The following is a 23,677-nucleotide window of genomic DNA, read 5'->3' on the forward strand; positions in this document are numbered from 1 at the left end:
ATAGCTCAATCTGAGTCCAAAAAAGCATGTAAGTTTGGGGGCAATGATCCCCCCTTGGGATAAAACAAGACAAGATGTAAAGTGCCACTCAAGTAGCGAAAAATTCTCTTGACAGCCAATGCTTAGACCCTGGGCTATGCATAAATCTGCTGACCTATGAGACTACGAACTGAATATCCGGCCTCGTGTTGCATACATAAATGAGGCATCCAATAGCAGTTTGGTAAAGGGTGACATTTGCAGGATCACCAACATCATGAAGACTCAATTTCAAACCTGTTTCCATGGGAGTGGCAATAGGTTTACAATCCTGACATAATAATCAATATCTAATTCTCCTAAATGATTTTCTCATATTAAAATGATCATTTAATGTGGGGAAGTGCCAGGGGAGAAAAAGCTAGAATATTGGTTAAGCTAGCAGACCGGCCACAGTAGAGATCCAAAGAAGGGAAAATAGGGATCCAAAAGGGGGGCCATCTGCAAAAGAGCTATGTGCAACAATGGGATAAAAAGACCCTAAGGTTCAGCCCATTAAGACTTCCAAAATGCTAAGGTTCCAAAATTCAAAGGTTGTGTCCAAAGGTCAACCCTAGGGGAAATTGGATGCTTTGTGTGTGACCAAAAAGTCTTGCATATCCCTACATGGGAGGGGGCGAGCCTTTCTTCTAGGGGATGAGAGAGAAAGCCACACACACACACACACACACAAGCTCCCTTTACACAAAGGGAATGAGGGACACATGTCAGCTCCCTAGTCCATGCAGATGCCCACAAGGTGTACCCAATTCCTATTGGATGACCCTTGAAGTGGACCAATGAGAATTAGGCTAGAGTAAATTTAGCCTAATTAATTTTAAAACACTTAATAAAAAGAACCAATGAAAATTAAGTCTCCTGGATGATTATTGGACAGCCCGTGAAGGGGTCCAATAGGAATTGAGCAGCCCATTGGGCTACTTAATTCCTATTGGTCAGAATGGGGAAAGGTCAAATGGGGATTTAATTCATTTAAATCAATTAAGTTTAATTGATTAAGCTCTCACAAAAAGGGAAAGGGGGGACCGGCTCCATGCAAATCCGGTCCTCAACTGTTGTCAATAGCTTATTTCTCTCTCTTTTGAAAGTATTGTTCATGCTATCCAACTAGGTGTTATGCTTTTTTGTTGCTCTCTCCACCCAAGCACTCTTGTAATTCTCATTAGAAATCTATTCTAATGAAATTCCCACTATGTTCATGCTAATTTCCGCTACACACAAGTTATTAGGCCATTAAATGTTACAAATCCTCAAGTCCAAACTTACATAGCAATGTCTCTACGTAACTTTTCTGACACAAGGAAATACCACCATCACACTGCTTAAAATTTATACCCAAGTACTGATGCAACAACCCCAAATATTTCATCTTGGAAGTAGCATTCAAATCAGCCTTAAATTCAAAAATATGTCTTTCATTTGGCCCAGTGATCAACAAATCATCTACATAAAGAACCACAACGAGAAGTACATCACCCTCATGCTTTACATACAATGTGCTTTCTGTTGAACTCTTACGAAAGCCTTGTTTGACCAAATGAGTGTCAGCTTTCTCATACCAAGCACAAGGAGATTAAGTTCAACCCATACAAAGCCTGCTTACATCTGCACACTTTGTCCTCTTGTATTTTCTTGAGAAAATCGCAAGGCAAAGTTACATAAACTTCCTCAAATATGTCACCATTCAAGAAACTAGTAATAATGTCTAATTGATGTACATCCCAACCAAAATGAGCTGCCAATGCACAAAGAAAAGGAACAGTAGTCATACAACAAGTGTGAGAAAAAGTCTCTTCATAATCTATGCCTTTTTGCTGTGCATAACCCTTTGCAACAAGTCGAGCATTATGGCGATCGATCTCACCATCTGGCTTGCATTTCAACTTGTAAACCCATTTTATACCAATGGCCTTTTTGCCAGGAGGCAAATCGCATAAAGTCCACGTGTCATTTTCTATAAGTGCATCATATTTCAAGAGATCAACTCTCCAATGTAATTAGAGATTAGCCACTGCAAGATTAGCCACTGCAAGACTAACTCTAATCATTCTCTAATCACTAATCTAACAACTCCTACATGCATCGAGTCCATCGAAGTCCGACTTGCCATAGACTAGAAACCCCAAGCACACTAATGATAAGCACACACTAATTACCACATGTCAATTACGGCACTTAGAGCTTCATAAAACCTATCTACACACAAGCAAAGAATAGAGCACACACACAAATTACAAGATTAAGACCCAACTTAATCAACATATTTTGTGATGTTAAATATCACCAATCAATTGCTCGTAGAGAGATAAGAGTGGTTAATAACAAGAAGTACATACATCTCTCAAATCTAGAATAATGAGAGTGTAATACTACCTCATGAAATAATGAAATATAAAGAAGATAAGACTAATGAGAAAATAGGAATTCCATTAATCAAGAAGAGCTTACTCTAATTACAATTGGATTAGCACTAGCCTCTTAAGCATAAACATTAAGCTCAAGGTTAAGCCATAGAGTGAACACTCAAGAGAGAGGGAGCTCTCAAAAGTGGATCCTCAAGAGTGGATACTCAAGAATGAAGCCTCCTTGCATTAAGGCTTCCTTTTAAAGGCTTTCACCACAATCCCTTCTACTATGGGTTTAAGCTTGAGTCCTCAAACTAGCATTTAGAACTTTGGAACTCCAAGTGAGCCCAAGACTTATACCAAATGAGTTGGAAATAGTGAGTCACATCCATAGCATATCTCCCGCTTGATACATATTCAATGTAGCCTCTGTTAGCCGTTGCTAACGGGGGGGGGGTTGGGGGGGGGGGTTTGGGGGGTCGTTCAAAAGAACTACAGAGAGCTTGGAGGAAGAGAAACTTCAACTACAACAAACCAAGTCTAGCCACACAATTTTTACACCCCTATGTGGACCCCATTGTCTCAACCCAACCTTAGATACTTTCATGCAAAGAAATATTGGAGGGGCCTTTCTAAAGGAGAATTTTGGGAGGATGTGAGTGCCAAAACAGCGTGTTGGATTTTATGAGTTCATGGACAAATTTAAAGTGATTCACGAGAAGATCCTTAACTAGGAGACGATGAAAAGGGCACAAAAAACATCAAAATTGACAAGGTTACGTTTGATTCTCATTGTACAGCAATAGAAGGAAAGGCCATGTGGAGATGTGGCAATGGGTTTAACAAGGCGATATGGGCATGAAGTAAATGAGAGCAATTTGCATGAGTGTCCTATAGAGAGTGAGATCATTGCAAGACCCAATTGAGCTAGCGATCGATTGAGAAAGTTGAACAACATAGGTTATGGCACATTAGCTAGTAACATGCATGATTGATTGAGCCATTCTGGGGCGAGGGCATGGTGGGGATGTGTGTGTGTGTGTGTGTGTGTGTGTGTGTGTGTGTGTGTGAGAGAGAGAGAGAGAGAGAGAGAGAGAGAGAGAGAATGAGTGAGTGTGTGTGTGCACGCCTGGTGCATGGAAGTTGGAACAACGTTGCCCAATCTTTATGACTCTTCGAGCTACCAAAGCGCTTGGGGACAAGAGAGGATCCCCCAACTCTCCTCACATGAATGGTCCTTTCACAGCCCCTTTTCACTACCCATGAACTTGAAGATGTGGGCCTCTCTCTGTCTCTCTCTCTCTCTCTCTCAAATGGCGATGGTTGTTTTTTTGTAGCTAATTGAGGGGGTCTATAAAAGGAATACTTGACCGTGATTAGCAAATATCCTATATTGTAGCAGTATCATCAGAGAGACACACAAAGAGAGAGAGAGAGAGCGATGGGGAAGATGCAGGGAATGTTCGGCCAAAGTGCATGTAGTTGTGGTGCTGGCAGTGGGAATTTAGATGGTGATTCAAGCACATGCGCAACCTCGGGCTGGCAACTTCTACAATGACTTCCAAGTGATGTGGAGCGTTGACAAGCTGCGGGTAATGGACGGCGGCCAGCAACTGCAGCTCTCCTTGGACCGATCTTCCGGTACAACATACATTCGCTACAGCTTCTCTAGTCCATTGACATTGCTTTCTATCTTACAAGTTAGTGCATGGCCAAGGCTCACTCTTCATCTGTGCATTAGGATAGGACATGCCAACATTGAATATTTATGTTCAAACTTCAACTTCTCTCATGGAACGTTGAGGCTTGACAATTATGCAACTCCTTGAGCTTTTGGATCAATTGTGTAACTTTGGATTAAGCCTCATTATGGCCTATTGGATTAGCCTTTCTCAATAGGGCTACATGGAAAAGTAGCTCTCTTGAACGTATTTAGTGTCTCAGAGGGGGTGTTCGCTTGCCCTTATGTAGGCCATTGTGTCTATTCACCTTGTTCATACTGAAGTCGCAGAGCGGAGCTTAGATCAACACACACACACACACATACACAGAGAGAGAGCTTACACAATACACATAGATATATCTCAAATCTTATTATTCACACAAGTATAAGTGAGTATGTACAAAGAGTTAGTGATAAGCGAGTTAGGCAGGCGGCCCGCCATATCCGTATAAGAGGCCACTTGGGCTTTAATCCCAACACATACATACAACATAACAATCCCAATAAGTAATCTACCCAATGTTACCAAATATATTAGTCTCTCACAAAACAACTTTTCATGGATCATCAAAAGGACCTTTAAGAAAAACTTTGAATTGATCTTTGTTTGCATACCGTCAATGGTTAGGAGTTTGAAGGCAAAGCATCCATCAAATTTGTGCCAACTCAAATAGCAAGAATTTTGTCCCATCACTTGCCAAACCAAAATATGCCAATTCAACGTCCGTCAAAATCAATCACTTGCAGTGCATGCGCTCTTCCTGGTTAACAACCAACGTTTCTTCAAGCTGCCCTGGATCTTGTCAGCTTAGAAGATGGAATTTCCAGCCATTGCTTGTGATCACAATGTTCCATTTTTCACATGTGTAGTCATGTAAATACTTGTTACCTTTGCAGACACCTACAACTGCAAGCTCTCCTCCAATCGACTTTGACAATGCGGAAAGAATCTTCAATGATTTTTCACATAACATGTGCTCTTAAGCTAGCACCGAGTCTCTATTGGGTTCTAGTCGGCTGCACATTTCATTTATTCTTCACATGAATGTTTGCTATCAAGGCACTTTCACACGATTCTAGAAGGGCATAACTCATCTCAACAGTTGCCTTGATCTTCTTTGTTTGTCTACTCTTAACTATGTTTTGTATTCAAGTTCTTTTCTATTCTTATAAAATTTATTTATTTGTTCTATATTAAAGCTACAATGATTCAGTGATGAATCCCTATATGAAAAAGGGTCCCTTATGAATGATTCACATTCTTCCTAACAAATATATGTTTTTCTAGTAGAAAACGTTGTAAAATTTTGAATTGGATATGTTGGTCTTTAGTAAGAAAACTTTCCTTGTAATCTACTCATAATATGTAAAAGTTGATAACATGTAACTAACATGCATGAGTGGCGCATAAATTTTTATTAAATTACACAGGTTCTGGATTCAAATCAAAGAAGGATGACTTGTTTTCCAACATTGACATGCAACTAAAGTCAGTGCCAGGGGATTCGGTAGGCACAGTGACAACGTAGTATGTGAGCATCCCAAATATAGTGTCCACAAGTTCAAAACATGTCTTCAATAGATAATAATCATGCAAATACATGCTAGATTGGGCTAAAAGGTAGCCTTCCATACATCATAAAACTACTTGATCAACCATGTTCAACCCGGCAAAATATTTTTACTCAACTTGCTAAGTGCTATTTACTCAAACTATTCTTAGATTGAGTAAAGAGCACTTGAATTATCTTCCATCCACTTAGAATATGTGATTGAGTCAATTCTCTCACCCCATTTGAGGAAATCGAGTGCTAAAAGCAAGTAAATAAGCATCATCATCACATTATATGTGTGTTTTAGTAGGTTGTTGAGCACATTTACTTCATTGCAACATGCTTAATTGATGCTTTCATACTGATAAAGATCTTCCATAAATGATATTTTATCTCCTACAAAACCTACAAAAAAGGAAGTCCATGAGGCCACTAAAAAATTTAAACAATCATGAGTTTTTTTTGTTTAAAGACTTGACCTATTGTCTTTCATTGGCTAAAGATCATTAGTGTAAATGCGCAAAATGCAATATAAATAGAGTGCTATACTTCAACTTTAGTTATACTTTACTGTATAGTGTAGTACTCTGTTATATTTTCATATATAGATTCTTAAGGAACTCAAATTAGTATCTTCCTTGCTAACTTTGAATTCCATGATGCAGTCGCTAGCCACTATAGATATATAGATGAGATCGTTTGGAATGTGAAATGTATCTGTCAGAACATATTAGAAACTTCGAACAGCTTAATCATGAGCTTCAAAATGCAAAATAACAACAATTTTCCCCCCAAAACAAACTTATTAGCTACTATATAAAGATAATGAGAAACTTGCACCTTATTTTTTAGTATAGCTAATTTTAATTGAGGATATCTATTTTCCTATAAAGGTATGTGATTGATCAAATGTGTAGTTTCTATTGCTTACATGTTACATTTATGTCTTACAGTTATCATCTCAAACAACATACCATGATGAGCTGGACTTTGAATTCTTGGGTAATGAGATTGGACAACCCTATATAGTGCAAACAAATGTATTCGCCAATGGTGTGGGAGGACGTGAGCAATGCATCTATCTTTGGTTTGACCCTATTGCCGACTTTCACACATACACAATCTTTTGGAATCCTGAAATCATAGTGTAAGCAACTATTTCCCTCTCTCTCAAGTGTGTGAGTGTGAGTGTGTGTGTGTGTGTGTGTGGGTGCGCGCACGTGCACACATGTGTGTGTAAATAAGAAGAGGAGGACATAATAACTATTCTATCAGCCACTTGTGATAGTTTTGTCATACACTTTTCCTTTTGAATGACAATTCTTGAATTCAAGAGTCATTGTATAGTTTTGAGAGGTTCCTTTGGATTGCTCCCATGACATCAAGAATTCAAGAGTCATTGTATAGTTTTGAGAGGTTCCTTTGGATTGCTCCCATGACATTTTTAAAAAAAAACTCTCTCTCTCTCTCTCTCTCTCTCTCTCTCTCACACACACACACACACACACACACACGTTTATGCACACATATGTTCCTACATGTACATACATAGCGTGCAAGCTTTATAAATTGATTGATATGTGCAGTCGTAATGTATTACCAACATCACTTGAACTTTTGATTACTCCCTTGGATCTACAAGATGGATCCTGGTTCTAGATTTGGAATCTCTTTGCTCTTTCCTAGATTCGATCAAAATCTCAAACAACATTAAAAATAGAAATTTTTAAATTTCATATGTACATGTTACGCGTTTTCACATTTTTCTAAGAAACGTATTTTTACTTGCAATTTCTTCTAAAGTTTTGGAGAAAATAGTTTTCATCTACCTTTACTTGCACTTCTCAAGTTCTAATTTCTAGTAATTGGCCTTGTATGACATGGCTTCTCTACATGCAAATTTTATGTTGTACATAGACAAAAAGGCTTATTGAATTGTACTTGCATGCCTATTTGATAAGCCAAAAATTCAAAAAGGCTAGTTCTTTGGGCATGGCTATACACACGAGAGTAAAATCTTGCATGACTCTTTGATAAATCAACTTGCATTTAAAGAATAATATATCTAGTTAAATGTGCATGTTTTACACAACAATGACAAAAAACCTATGTAGTAGTAGCACATTACACTCATGTGTAATCTTGGTGCCTTGGGCTAGAATTGGATCATCCTTTGCCATCAGTGCATAAATCCTCAATAACAAGTTTGCATATTATTTAGCATTGCTTGCTATGATTTCATATAACCTCAGAAACAAGTTTGTATATTCTTTTCTATGAGTGCATATAAAACTAGATTTCATATTGTGTGAATTGCAAAAGCTACACCTTCAGCACTAAAGGGCACGGAGCTTTTAATGAAGACCGAGCGATGGGATTGTTGACCGTTGGGTCAACAACACAACATAACTCAAGTTTCGTACCAAAGTCTTATCTTTTGCGAGTTATGAAATGCTGCGGATTATGGCTATAAACGTCATTTATAATGAGTAGTTATTCTAGTTTCAGAAGCCGGGGTGCAATGGCACTTCCAGATTGTAAATACAAAGCCATTTGACCCTTTCAACCCCATTTTTGGTTAAACCTAAGGTAGCCTTAGTATATAAGGTACCTAGGTCATTTTGTAAAAAAGTACTTTAATCATAATCAAAAACTTTAGCGCTACCATCTACTGTGTGTGAGAGAGAAAGAGAGTGAGCGTGAGCTTTATCCTCTCGCTACACCCAGCTCGCTCAATACATAGGAGATCCGACTGCACCATTGTTGTAGGCTTGAGGACAGCTACGCGACAACGCCAAGCATTCCACGCGAGACGAAGCGCACACACCGATGCATCTAAGAGCTATTTGTGGCCGTAAGTGTATCAAACGATGTCTGTTTTCTGCGTGCTAGTAGTCTATAGAATCGTGGTGACATAAGCTACGCATAGGTACTCATAAATTTCAGTTTCGGGCACTTTCAAAATTCTGCTCTGTCATCCTACGCGTTTTCTGCAGATGGGTTTAGAGTAAGGGTTTTGAGTGTAGAAGCTTAGGGACAGGTGTATCCTAGTGAGGGGATGGTGTTCCTTAAGATTCGTACGAATCTGGCATGATTAGGTGAGTTACCTTCCGTATGTGTGTATGTGGCTAGGTGATGTAGTTGAGAGCAGTGAGGTTCTTGATTGTGGTTTAGTTGGCCTTCCTGAGTGTTGTATGTGTAGGATGGTCTCAGCCTGACAAGCTTAAGAGATTTCCTCCGTGTGCCTATCGTGTCATCTATGTCCTCGATTGACATTATGTTGATCTAGGTAGTGTTTGCATGCACTTCATGGGTCTGTGAGTCGCTCCCGTCCAACATTGGCGCCGCTGCCGGGGACACAAGGACCTAAGTAGGTTTCCTACTAACACTCGTGTGATGGTTGCTTGATTTAGTTTTGGCTAAAGAAAGCGTTTTTCTTAAGTGGATCCGGAAGAGGATATTTCGCGATAAAGTGGATAGCCAAGAAGCGTGTGTCTTGCCGAGGGTCTGCGACTAGATAGGTTTAGTGAGGATCTGTGGATTAGAGTAGTTGTTGGTGGTTGAGTGATTTGTGAGGTGATAAAAGCGTTTACTAGTCCGTGTGTGGCAGTGAAGCGTTTTTCTACTCATAGATGCAAAACCCTGTATGATTTGTAGAAGTAGCTTTAGGTAAGTGATCCGATTCTGATCTAGAGCTATTCAGCACTGAATTATTTGCTAGATTTCTTGATTCCATTTGAAATCACTGAAAAGTGTGCTTTTGAGGGTAAAAATGCATTAAACAAGCTTTTGTGGATATTTTTGTATGACCGACTGATGCTGTGCATATAAAAGAGCATTTGCAAGGGTTCTGTGAAGAAAACCTGCAATTCTGTAAACATAGACATCCTGCGCGTAGGATGTCTCAAGGGGGTTCTGGAGACCAAATTTGAAAATTGTGACTGCACCATTGTGTTCAGAAGGGAAGGTTTAACCTACGTATGCATTGAAACTAGAGTTTTGACCAACTCTTGACACCCAAAAGACCAAAGACGGAGTGTCAAAAACGCGAAAACAAGAAACTTAAGATTCTGAGCACAATTTTGCATAAAAACTGGTAGGAATGCTTGAAAAGTAGTGCTCAAGACTTGGGGATGTCTGTGGATGAATTCTGCCAAAAATTTCATCAGTAGACATCCTACGTGTAGGATGTTTCCAGGGCACTTTTGGCAAGGAATTTGGGAAAACTGAGGTTACCAGTGGGTTCAGAGGGTAGGTTTTACCCTAGTATCATATTGAATTGGGTGTTTTTTCCTATTTTTGTTGACCAAAAGCCAAAAGGCGGAGTCAGAAAACGTAAAATTTCAGCAAAGGCTTAATTGAGTGACTTTTGCATGTTTTTGCAATTGTGAAGCATACTTGCACTTGCTGAGAGCATAAGGAAGCATCAGGGACACTTAAATCTCAAAAAATCAGCAGTAGACATCCTACGCTGTCGTGCTGTGACAGTACATAGTGGGAACGCATGCTACAAGATCTATCTTGTATTTTTTTAGATACATAATTATATTTCCTATAGTGTACATATGCATATTTAAGTATAATAATAAGCATTATATCTCATCCTATTATTTTTCTCAAGGGTAACATATCCTTACTTTACCATCAGAAAATACTATGGGAAAAGCATCAATAGCTCCGCCTCTTTAACTTGGGGCAAAAAGCATTGATTCTTTATTTCTACTATTTCATTATCATCTCACACCTTAGCTAGATCCTATATCTAGGGTAAACTCCAATATATATATATTCTATGTATTTTTATACTTTTCTTATATTTCTTTTTAAATAGCTACTAGGAGAGAATAAAATCCTAGTGGGACACTAGGTGGCATGATTTCAAAGATACACTTATTTTAATGCATTATTGCAAGCATGATTACAAAACTTTGTCAAGGAGCAATGTCATGCTTTCATATGGCATGAGGTGTCCTTGTGAATTAAATGAAAGTCTAAGCTAAGGAGACCACATAAAGACTTTTGCTGCCATAAATGGACCCTATTTTGATGAATTTTTTACACAAGGTTCCAATCCGAATTGGAAAACGATTTTAAAATAAAAATCGTAGCTAATGAGCTGAAGTTTTTGCCCATATTTTTACTTTTTTATTTGGAGCCACGGTTGAGGAGATATGATCAAAATACTAGACCCCAGTCTGCCCACATCATGCAAGGACAGCTCATTTCCAACTTTTCCAATTCATGTTCACACTGGCTCCTCTCTTCTTGTGTAAACCCTTGGGGGTTCCCTTCACCTATAAAAGGGGACCTCTTCTTCCTTGGAAGGAACTCAAGCATTCAAGCCATTGATGAGAGGAATTCTTGAGGGAGTGAGTAGTAATGCCTAATTGTACTTAGCCCCATTAACATAAGCCCAAGCCTACACTTTCTCCTAGAGGAAGACTAGCCATTCTTGTACGCTATCCTTGGAAGATCAACTCTAATCAAAGAAGGTGTTGTACTTGGCGTATCAATCAAAGTGGAGTGCTCCCCTCTTCTTCTCTCTCCATCAATAATGGTGCTGAAGGGTTTGTCAAGTAAGATGTGTTCTACATTGATGTTTTCTTGATTTTTTATTGTTTTCTTTTTCATCTCTAATCCGACATATATATATATATATATATGTATCTAATCTCATCTCCTTAACCAAATCTATCTCTCTCACTCTTAGTAATTCATCCTCTCTACAAATTTTAGGATTTCTTTGCTACAGGTACGTCTCTCCCCGCAGTATCCTTATTGTCTACGGGCAAGAATAGGGCTTGGGAGGGAAAATTCTCATCTCTTCACTTCTCTCATACCTATATTTTTCACATACTATCCTAGATGAATAACCCACATGATGATCATTTCTATCGCTTTCACTCTGTACAATCTATTAGAATTAACGTATGGATTAGCCGTAAAATACACTTTCAACAACGTATAGTGTTTCTCTTTGGCCCTGAAAGGCTCAATGAAATACTTCTATCACTGGATCCCATCATACTACCTCTCATAGACTATAATTTTTCTTTTGATGTAAGCGTAGTTATCTTGCTATGAACCAAGAGGATTTGTACACACAATTAATCCCAATCACTAGACAAAATATATATATTATGGTAAGCACAAAACTACAATTCCAAAGAACAATTCGTAGCCTATTTGGTCAGCCAAGATTGAATGCCATTAACTCATCCATTAACCCTTTCATATTACCCATGATACGATATGACCATAGCCTTGATGTTTTCATCTTCGTATTGTTTTGACATTCTCTTTTGCGTTCTTTCTTTGTGTGTGTGAATGCAAGAGAGAAAGAGTGAGTCTTCTTTGATTGCACTTCTTTCCAAACCCTAGTCTTCATGGCATCTATGGTTTAACTCCTTCATATAGTTTTTGTCGAGTTCTCTCACAAACTCTCACAGCCATAAGCCCCGTGCTTTCCTGGCAAGACCGCAAATTTCTCGACAACGCGTAGGATGTCTACAGGGTGATTTGGTGGAAATTTTGAAAATCTGAGGTTACCAGTGTCTTTAGAAGGCAGGTTTTACCCTATTTTCACATGGAAAGTGGAAATTTGACCAAATTTTGACAGATCAAAGCCAAAAGACGAGAATTGCCAGGCATCCTACCCAAATTGTGTCCAAGGCCTAATTTTGAGACCAAAACCATAAGATGGCTGCATGAACATGTTTTGAATGATATATTGAGTGACTGAAAGGGGTTTCACCTCATTTGGGTGAGAAAATTGAGTTCAAAGAGGACTTTAGCGTTTTTGGACAGACAAAAGGCAAGAACAGCTAAAATTTGGGACTTTTGAAATCCAAACCAAAATCTAAGCATACTAGTGGGTTACTGACATCAAGGGGAAGCTGTGGGACAAGTCTGGGGTCAAACAGGCCAAAAAGATATCCTACGCGTATGATGTCTTCTGTGTGATTTTGGACTCTAAATGAAATTCTGAGCATACCACAGTGATCAACACCTTAAGGAGAGTCTGTGGTTCAAATTTGGGGCAATTCAGAGCAGTTAGACATCCTACGCGTAGAATGTCTAAGGCATAATTCTGAGACCAAAATTCTACTGTGATCATACCATGCTGTTGTATAGCCTTAGGCAAGCCTCCTAGTCAATTTGGTCCAATTTGCAGTTGATTTGACTTAGGAATTCATCAGAACAGACATCATGCTTTTGGAACAGATTCTTGAGCATTTGACCAACCTATAGGTGTCAGAATCAAAAAGTAAAAATAGCTGTGAGATTAGCACATCAAGGGGAAGCTACATTGCAAGTTTGAGCTGAAACAGAGCAAAAAGACATCCTACGCGTAGGATGTTTCCACGGTCATAAAGTGGTCAAAATTCTACTTTGGCCATATAGGGAGGTTCTAAGTGTCTCAAGGATTCCAGATCTTTTTTCAAAAGTGAATTTGGACCTTGTTTGGCCTATTTACCAAGCAAAGACAAGAATTGTCAGACATCCTACTCTTGGAGTGCACTAGAAGCTCTTGCAGCCTAAATCTTGACCTATTGGCATCCAAATTCAATTCTAAGCATACCATTGGGTTGCTCAGGACTAGGAGAATCTTGGGATCAAGTTTGGACAAAATCTGAGTAGTTAGACATCCTACGCGTAGGATGTCTCCAGCTTGATTTAGGACTCCAAACCAACCTATGAGCACACCATTGTGATCATCACATCAAGGAGAAGTTGGGGTGAAAATTTCAAGCCATTCTGAGCAAAAAGACATCCTACGCGTAGGATGTATCAAGGCCATTTTTAGGTCCAAATGAAATTGTGAGCATACCATTGTGTTGTTCGACTTAAAGGGAGTCTCTAGACCAAATTTTGTTAAATTCTGAGCATATAGACATCCTACGCGTAGGATGTCTCTATGCAAGTTTTAGGGTCCAACTGTACTTTTGACAATACAAGAGTGTTCACAGTGTCACAGAGATCCCAAATCTTCTTTTAAAATTGAATTTGGACTCATTTTGACCAGTCTAAAGTGCATTTCACTATTTTGGCCATAACTTTCACAAACGGTATCGGATCGGAAAAGTTTTTATATCAAAACGTAGCCTAAGAGCGGCTCTACAGATCTTAGAGCTAATCATGAACTAAATGTATGCCTATGGCAACCATTTAGGTCAATTTTAATTAAAAAAAACATCGTTTGAGGCCTCAAAATTCATCCGGAAGTCAGGGGTGTCTAAAAGTGACAATTTACGAGAATTGTGACGAAACGGTTGCGGTTTTGGACATAGTTTCGACTTTTCCCTAACCAAAGAACTTGAACAGTGGACTAAGTCTACTTGAACCAAGCAAAAGCTCTTAAGCCCAGAAATCATGTCTACCCTAGATTCAAATGCAGCTTACACAAGCTTGGAGATCCCGACGATAGAGGAATATCCTCCCACAATGGATCTTCCAAACTTGCAATTAATAAAGATCCATCTTGTTGAGAGAGTTTGGATGATTGGTCATGAAAGTGAAGGACTATATAGATACATTGACGACAATGAGGTCAATCTTTATAGGTGCTCAGATCCATACCTAGAAGAGATAACGGATTACAAGCTCTTATATGTCTACACATACGGAGTCGACTGTCAATGGAGATCTATAGTTGTCGACAAGTATGGATGAGAATACAGAGTTGTAGAAAGAACAAATCCACAGAGTGTACTAGAAAGAGGTGGATATTTGGTCAATGAAGGACCACAAATGCCTCCACCAAACACGAGAATTCCTATAGGAATTCCAAGAAGAGAGCCACCAGGATTCCCTTCAAGAGCGATAACGAGAGAAGGATTGGAAGAGTCTCTGGTTAGACTTGTAGACAATCGACGAGTTAGACCATCCCAAGTCCAGAAATGGGTAAACAGAAAATACTCTGGAGATAAAGATCTGAGAGATCACGTAACGGCTTTTAGAAGAGTGATTAGAGCAGAGGAAGTTTCAGGTTTTGCGACACAGTTTGCGGGATTTGGATTGACTCTAGAAGATGATGCAGCTACATGGTTCAACTCGGTGGAAAAATGGGATTTTGAGACCCTAGATGAGCTGTTTGAGGAGTTTATTGAAGAATTCTTGCAAAAGACATTGCTCACAACACGATCTCGCAAATCCATAGATTCAAACAGAAAGAGGATGAATCAGTACGCAAAGCATCATTACGGCTCAAGAGATATGTTAAGCTATGTCCGAGAGCGGAATTACCTACGCAAGCACGACTAATGATGATCTTTATCCAGGGAATGAGACATGCGGGCCTTTAGAAGGATCTGCATATGATAAGGAGGATGACGCTAAACGAGTTGATCGAAGAAGCTCTTTATCTAGTGGATAACTGTGAGGCATACAAAGAAAAGGACTTAAAGAGTCAAGGAGATGACACATCCTCTCAGCACAGTGTTTCACAGATAAGTGAGTCCATTGCCAAGCCAACGGCACCTATTGATCAAGAAAAGTTTATCGACGACTTGGTCAAGAGGTTGATTCCTCTTATAAGGTCTGATTTGGGAGAGCCGAAGTGGTGTGAAATTGAGAGAAAATGGAAGAACCATACGGGGGAAGAGTGCTATTATAGCATGGAAAATGCTAGGGAGAGGTATGTACAACCTGTTCCAGAAGCACCTACTCCACCTGGATACATTACGGGGAATGCGCCAGGACCAGTAGGAGTTTTAAGGCCACAGCTTGTCTTAGGACAACAACCTCCGCTGCCAGGTGCTAGAATGCAGGTAGACATGAGATACATGCCAATGATGGAAGCATCAAATAAACCAACGCCAGTACCAGCTACAATGTGGTATAGCAACCAAATTGAGTACTACCCTTCGAAGCAACAAAATGTGATAGAAACACATGGAGTGGTGAGGTCGGTACAACCTCCACCTCCTGGGTTTCAATCGAAAGAAAGAAGGTATGAAATGGACGAAAGGACATTGCGATTCATTGCAAACAGCGGCTTATCTAGGTCAAAGCTTGCTTATAGCCAAGAGGAAATGCTAAAAGAATCTCCTCAACCAGAGACAGATTGTCACAAAAGTCGTGACAACCACTTGGTCAAACAATGTCCTCATGCGGAGATCACTGAAGTAAATGCCTATTGTCTTGAGTGTGGCATCACTCACTTGATCCCCGATTGCCCGAAAAAACCAAACCAGATCAGGAAAATCACGACAAATGTATGAGGGATTGTTCAGCTCCCTAGTAGCTCAGAAAATGTTAATGTTGTACCAGTTCAAGTGGTTACGAGAGCACAAGCTCAAAAGAAAGCTGATGAGAATCCAAAGACAAAGAACACGGAAAGTGACATGAGTCCAAAGAAAGATGATGGACCAAAGACAGACGCACTTAGTCAAAAAACCAAGAGCAAACGAAATAGTTGGAAAGCTAGAAAGACTAGGAGGAAAGTACGCAGGGAACGAGAGCAAAAATCCCTAGTTGAGAAGCTTACCGAAGCTGAGGAGAAGATAAAACAACATGAGGAAAAGGAGGCACCTTCTCTTACATAGATGGTTAAACCTCTAGAAGAACCATCCACGGATGAGAAAACGAGAAGTGCTAGTTCAGGAGGAGCTGTGTTGGCAGAGAAGGTTAATGAGACATTAGATACCCTCTTAAAAGCCTATGATGTGAGGCTCAAAAACAACCAAACCCAAGAACACATGTCGATGACATATCCCTATGCGGAACTAGAAAAGCAAAGGTTTGAAATGTGTAAGAAAATGATTCAAACAGCCCAAGCTTTACTAGAACCACCAGTTGCAAAACCTGAGGATGTGATCCGTGTCATGCCTACACAAGTAATCCCACCAAACCGGGAACTAAAAGGGCCAGATTCTAGTCTTAAGCATAGACCAAACCTCAAAGACCCACCATTAGAACCAAGGATAGTACTGAATACCACGGATAACTCTTACGAGGGATTTCACCAAGCTATACCTGAGGATTGTAAAGAGATAGATGGTGTTGACGAATTGTGGAAACAAGTCAGAGAGGCCGATGAAGCCGATGACCTAAGAAGACGAGTAGACAAGACTGGTGATGAACGAGGAGTGTTTCTACCACCAATAGAGGAATTTGAGACTCGATCTCAAATGAATCTAAACGTGCGATCGTATTGGGGCGACAAAGGATCTGTACAATCTATGGATAGTCAACCCCATTCGCTAAGAACACTACCGTCCTACATGGGAGAGTACGAGACCAAGTCAGATGTGGTTGCAGTCCCATCACAGAGACTGTCTCCCAACAAGGCCATCGATTCAAACGGGCTAGTAGATATTCTATCTACCCCAGTCACCTGTACAATAATGTTAGCCGAGTTGCTCAGAATAAGACCAAACATGTGGGCTAATGTGGGTAAATGTCTAGAGAAATTTGGTGTAAAAACCCCAATGACTCAAATCGAGGAAGGCATCAAAGAGCTTGAAATGCGTCAACTAAATACTACACCAGTGCCATTAAACAAGGTAGGCGAGTATTACGAGGGAGAAGATGGAAACACCACCCTTCCTATGGAATTCAATGGTGTAAAAACCATGGCAATCCTTGACAGTGGAGCTGGTGTGGCCATTGCAACCAAAGAGGTTTGGAAAAAATGGGGAAAACCTGCCTTGATATCCACACGAATGACCCTGCAGCTTGCAGACGGACACAAGGAAAATCCCATAGGACTGCTAGAAAAAGTACTTGTTACTTCTTGTGGCATTGAATATGAACACACTTTTGTTGTTGTTGACTTTGTCAAGAAGAACAACTATGACATCATTCTGGGAAGACCATTCATGCGACAATTGAAAATGGTCCAAGATTGGGGTTATGACCATATATACCTGAGACATATGAAAACCATAACAAAGATAAACTTGAGGGACCATAGCTATAGGGATGTGACGAGAACACCGGTTGAGGAGTTTGATTCCGCCACAGTAGCACGATCAGAACTTCCAGCTTGGTTAGGTAAGCCTAAAGAACTGTGGATGTGTGGAGCTTCACAATGTGGTAGCTTGAAACATGAGGAATGTATCCTAAAGCGGGTTATAGAGGATATGGACTATATCCCGGAACCATTTCTTAAAGAAGAGTTAGAGCCTTTTGGATGGGAACACATCTTGGCTACTTTGGACGTCTGCGCCGTGGAGGATGCTCCCACAACAAAGTTTTGTGATGAAAATGGCTATGATGTCGTTCCTTATTTTGCAGTGAGTGTAATCCAGAAAAACAAAGAGAACCAGACATCAACAAGCTCTTGAAATAAGGAGCAAACAAAGAAATGTGGAGAATCAAAAGATGAAGAAGACGACGAGTTCTATGACTCTGTAGAACACTTCGAGCTTCAAGAAGATCAACGACCCGGGAATCAATGTCATCACTACACGAATAAAGTGCATCAAAAGTGGATTCCAAAGTCCTCGGTGAAGACACAGCCACCACAAGCATCCTCATACAGGGCTCCTAATAAGGATGCAAAGACTCAGCTAGGAGGAATACGACCAGAGCAACGAGCTAACAATGCTCTAATCAATGGGCTAGAAAAGTTCTCCAAGAAACTACCACCCACGAGCAAACAGACAGTAACTTTCCACTACCATCCAAAAAATCAAGGGAAAGTACAAGAAGTCAACCTTGCTGAGGATAGTAGCGATAGTGATGAATCTTACAACATCCCCTATCATCAACTCAGGCCATCACTATCACCAACCCCTTTAGCAACAACCATGACAGGTCAAAAGATTAGGACAACAAGTCAAAGCCAAAAAGCTCGACAAATCTCGATACCAAAAATCCAGATCGGCCAAAAACAGATATGGATCAAGAAGACAAAGATCTCTAATGACAAATCACAAGATCCAACACCAAAACAAAAACAAGGAAAGCGTGCACGAACGGGTAAGAATATCACAAAGTCGCAAGCTTTCACAACTCAGGTTTGGGCTCCAAAGAAGTTGATTCAAGCACAAAAAAGTCAGGAATTCATTTGGATTCCAAAACAGCCACAGTATCAACTTTCAAAGCCTAAATCCCGTCCCCAACCAAGCGTACAAGGGTTGAAGCAAAGACCACTATCGACTCACACAACAAAAAGGTGGATCCCAAAGAAGTCTCTTCGAACACAAACGAAGCACGGGCAAGTATGGATTCCCAAACGAGAGCCAGCAACAAAACATCCAATAATCGCAAAGAAGAAATGGGTCCCAAAGAAGAACAACAAAACTGTTGTCAGTGCATCGCCACTTGAATTCTTTCAATTCTTCCTACGATTACAATATAGTTAGAAGAGAGCAAATCACTTCAATCAAGCAACGATACAGGAGCTTCAAAGGCCATTACATTGCTTAGAATAGGAAGCCTCGCCAACAAATGCCAATAAGCAAATTGCTTATACCCACATCTTGTACAACATAAATCTTTTCCATGCATTGACTGTGTATGCATAATAGGGCTACATTACAAGGCCTGCATAGGCACAACTTTTAATTGCCCAAGCACAACACATACCCTTTGCGATACCCTGTCGTAAAGGCTGACTCCAAATAGGAAGGGGGGGAGGCATTCTGAATGCGGACCTCACATTATGACTATTAGAGGGCAATGTTTTGTGAGAGGCATTGAATTTTTGCGTTTTATTGTGATAATTTTTTTGACGAAATTTAGAGTATATGCCCTCATAGTAGTGTTTCAGAGGAGTATGGGGACAAAATCCATTTATGAGCCCCTAGGGACATGTGTATAGTGTACATAGCATTTAGATTTCTATTTGAATGATTTTTCTTTTGTTGAGTTGTTTTAAGATTTTCTTTGTTTATTATTAAGAAAAAAAATAAAAAATCCATAATCCACATGAAGAAAAGACTGACGAGAGGCCTGAGCACTACAAAGAGAAGAAGGTACAGGAAAATGATGAAACTTCACGAAGTATGTCTCAGCAGCCACTACAACAGCCGAAGAACTTGTCACAAAGCAGTGTCAACATGCAACCGACAAGTCATACAAGTCAGAGTCGAGTAGCTAAGCCACAAAATGAGTGAGGTGTTAGTCCCAAAGCTTCAAGTAATATTCTCTGTGGTCTAAGCGTCTTAGCTATTCTAGGTACTACTCAAGCTGGAAGAGTTGAGCATATTTACGTTGTGTCGCTCATGCTGGTATAGGTGAGCAAAAGAGTCAAAGTCTAAGTACTTAAGTCTGGTGAAGTGAAGAAGAAGGTCCAAAAGACACTCATGTACTGAGCACACTGAGATACGAGTGGAGAAACTTCTACATCGACGACCCTTCTTGGAAAGGTGGAAGCTATTGAGACATCTTTTGATGTCACATGTGCTACATTTATTCCTCGAAACACCCATCATTTCCTTCTTTCACATTGCATGCTTTTGGTGACAAATTTCTCATATGCATATAGAGTGTCCCATAATTGGCACTTGCATCAGGCACTCTTTCCGTGTTTCACCCAAGCACTCACCTTTCATGAACATGTACTTCACGTTCAACTGCTCAACTCCAATAAGAGCGTATACCAAAGGTATTTTTTTCCCACCGGGTTTTTTCCCTTTGGTCATCCAGGTTTTAGACCCTAATCTAAAGACACCTATCACCATCCTCTTGTACATATTCCTTCTACATCAACAATAAGAAAATGCTACTCAAATCAATTGACAAATGAATTGGAGCACCAATTTCAGATCATAGCATACTTCTCCTCAATGGCGAGTCGAAGAATGGCCTTCAATGACAAAGCTGCAGACAACACTAACAACATGATTGCACAGGAACAAAGAAGTCCCCAATGAAGAAGAGCCGACATAAAAGTAATCAGAGGATCTCAAAAGATGAATGGTTATGATGATAGACGTCCGCTCTAATGGATCATAGTTCTTGTTGTGGTTCGACAAAGATACAAGAAGTGCAACAGATGAAGCCAAAACGACAGCAAAGTGTTGACCGCTGGGTCAACAACACAACATAACTCAAGAACAAAGAAGTCCTCAATGACAAAGAGCAGACATAAGGGTAATCAGAGGATCTCAAAAGCTTGTCCTTGATAATGCGCATCGAATGCTCGGTAGGGTTTTGAACCTCAAATTAGAATAATTAAGTCCTGGATTCGGCCTGACAGCAGACAGACTTTGCATTGGAGTGCAACTTGGCCTAAAGAAGTTAAGGGTTTAGCCATACAATTTCTACCAAATCCATACAAAGTTGTCATTGGCTCACAAGATCAGAAAGCCAATCACTCAATTCTACAGATTGTAGAAGTAGTTTCTGAGAATCACAAATACTCCGAATTGACAGATTTGCTGGAACAAGTGATGGATGGAGCTTTCTCTATCCATGATGATAAGAGTCAAGTTAAACGACATTGCGTTCTTTTTGAATTTAGATCTGGCAGTAGACCTATAATGACAGAAACAGATGCTGCAGCTCGGAGCGTGGATGTGAAAGACATAAAGTTCGTCATCAATTATGATTTTCCTGAATCATGTGAAGACTATGTACATCGGATTGGACGAACAAGACAAGCTACTGCAAAGGCTATAGTCTATACTTTCTTTACAACAACAAAACGACAGCAAAGACCACATCGCCATCGACAATCAGGTCATGTCGGGGACGACATGAACGCAGAAGGGGGGAATGTTGACCGCTGGGTCAACAACACAACATAACTCAAGTTTCGTACCAAAGTCTTATCTTTTGCGAGTTATGAAATGCGGATTATGGCTATAAACGTCATTTATAATGAGTAGTTATTCTAGTTTCAGAAGCTGGGGTACAATGGCACTTCCAGATTGTAAATACAAAGCCATTTGACCCTTTCAACCCCATTTTTGGTTAGCCTTAGTATATAAGGTACCTAGGTCATTTTGTAAAAAAGTACTTTAATCATAATCAAAAACTTTAGCGCTATCGTCTACTCTGTGTGAGAGAGAAAGAGAGTAAGCATGAGCTTTATCCTCTCACTACGCCCAGCTCGCTCAACACATGGGAGATCCAACTGCACCATTGCGTAGGCTCGAGGAGAGCTACGCAACAACGCCAAGCATTCCACGCGAGATGAAGCGCACACGCCGACGCATCTACGAGCTATTTGTGGCCGTAAGTGTATCAAACGATGTCTGTTTTCTCCGTGCTAGGAGTCTATAGAATTGTGGCGACATAAGCTACGCATAGGTACTCATAAAGTTCAGTTTCGGGCACTTTCAAAATTCTGCTCTGTCATCCTACGCGTTTTCTGCAGATGGATTTAGAGTGAGGGTTTTGAGTGTAGAAGCTTAGGGACAGGTGTATCCTAGTGAGGGGATGGTGTTCCTTAAGATTTGTACGAATCTGGCATGATTAGGTGAGTTACCTTCCGTATGTGTGTATGTGGCTAGGTGATGTAGTTGAGAGCAGTGAGGTTCTTGATTGTGGTTTAGTTGGCCTTCCTGAGTGTTGTATGTGTAGGATGGTCTCAGCCTGACAAGCTTAAGAGATTTCCTCCGTGTGCCTATCGTGTCATCTGTCTCCTCGATTGACATTATGTTGATCTAGGTAGTGTTTGCATGCACTTCATGGGTGTGTGAGTCGCTCCCGTCCAACAGGGATCAATGGCAAGCAAACTAGGACGCAGAGATTAAGGCACGTGTAGCCCTTGATTTCAGGGGTAAACTAGGACAAAACATAGTAAACTTGGACAGCGTCTGTCCAAGTTTATTTATCATTTTATGGTTTGCCCATATGCCAACGTGCCTGTCGGTGCGCGTAGCGGTTAGCGTATTGGGCTCTGACGGTGGTGGCGAGGGTTCGAGTCCTCGTGCTTGTGATTAGCGCCCATTTTTTTCCACCCTCCATTCACCTCGAGATTCCCCCTTTCGACCCCTACCGCGAATCCCATCTGTGCCCTTTAGTGTTGAGGAAGCTACACCATACTCATGCTTAGTTTTGATGATCATGAATTATTGAATTTATGGTTTCGGTTCTATGTGATGAATCTATCATTGAGCTTGTACGTGGTAATTTCCTCTTAGAATCATACTGACGTGAAAGGAGAGGTCTCTTAATAGTTTGTGCAAGCAATAGATCCTAAAAAGAACTTTAAAAAAGAATCAAAATGTTTCATTTTTTTAATTTAAGTGCATAATAAATGCTGTTGATTTTATGAAATAGAGTTTTTGTGCTCATGATCGAACTAAATTGCTATTAGATCTCTTGTGGATGGCACTCCAATTCGTGTTTTCAAGAAGACACTTGGACAACCCTATTTGGATAAGCAACCTATGGCAATCTATTCAAGCATTTGGAATGGTGACGAGTGGGCCACAAGGGATGGCTTAGTGAAGACACATTGGGCACATGGCCGCAATTTTCAAGTCCCTCCTCCTATTGACTACAACAAACTTTTTTTGGTTTTAAAAAAACTATATGGTATATGACTATTGCTTAGATCGTGCACGATATCCTTCCCTACCTATTGATTGTATATAAGATCTATACTATATATAATGCAGCTTAAAAGTTTTAAGGAAGGAGAGGCTATCTATGTGTCACTCATTGGTTCACTTCAATTTTTTTTTTAACAAAACACCTATCTATACTATATATGAAGCAGCTTATATTTTTTGAGGAAGGAGAAGGCATCTATGTGTCACTCATTGCTTCACTTGAAAGAAAAACTTTCAAAATGTCCCATTCTTATGAAACTTGGAATTTGTGAACCTTTTCAACTTTCAACCTATCGAGTAAAAATGAAAAGAAAACTTTCAACAATCAACCTATCAAGTAAAAATAAAAAGAACGTTTGATTGTACTTTTTCAATTTACTTTTCCTTTTGAAAGCCAATTGAAGGGTGGCTCAATTTCGCTTTTGAAAATCTAATGGCTAGAAAAGTTCAAAATATAAGAAATTGTTCGTATGTACACTAGCAAAATTTTACGAATTTACTTCAAGAAAAACTTGGAATCTAACTAAGATTTTTCAATTAATACACTAAACTCCAATTTTA

The 23,677-nt window shown here is 40.0% G+C and overlaps 1 pseudogene; it reads left to right on the forward strand.

Annotated features, from left to right (window-relative positions):
- Nucleotides 1-3,862: 3,862 nt before the first annotated feature.
- On the forward strand, nt 3,863-23,159 carry LOC147430838 (xyloglucan endotransglucosylase protein 1-like; annotated as a pseudogene).
- Nucleotides 23,160-23,677: the final 518 nt, after the last annotated feature.

Source organism: Adiantum capillus-veneris, chromosome 21, assembly GCF_014529385.1.
Source record: "Adiantum capillus-veneris isolate H3 chromosome 21, ASM1452938v2, whole genome shotgun sequence".
NCBI classification, from domain to species: domain Eukaryota; kingdom Viridiplantae; phylum Streptophyta; class Polypodiopsida; order Polypodiales; family Pteridaceae; genus Adiantum; species Adiantum capillus-veneris.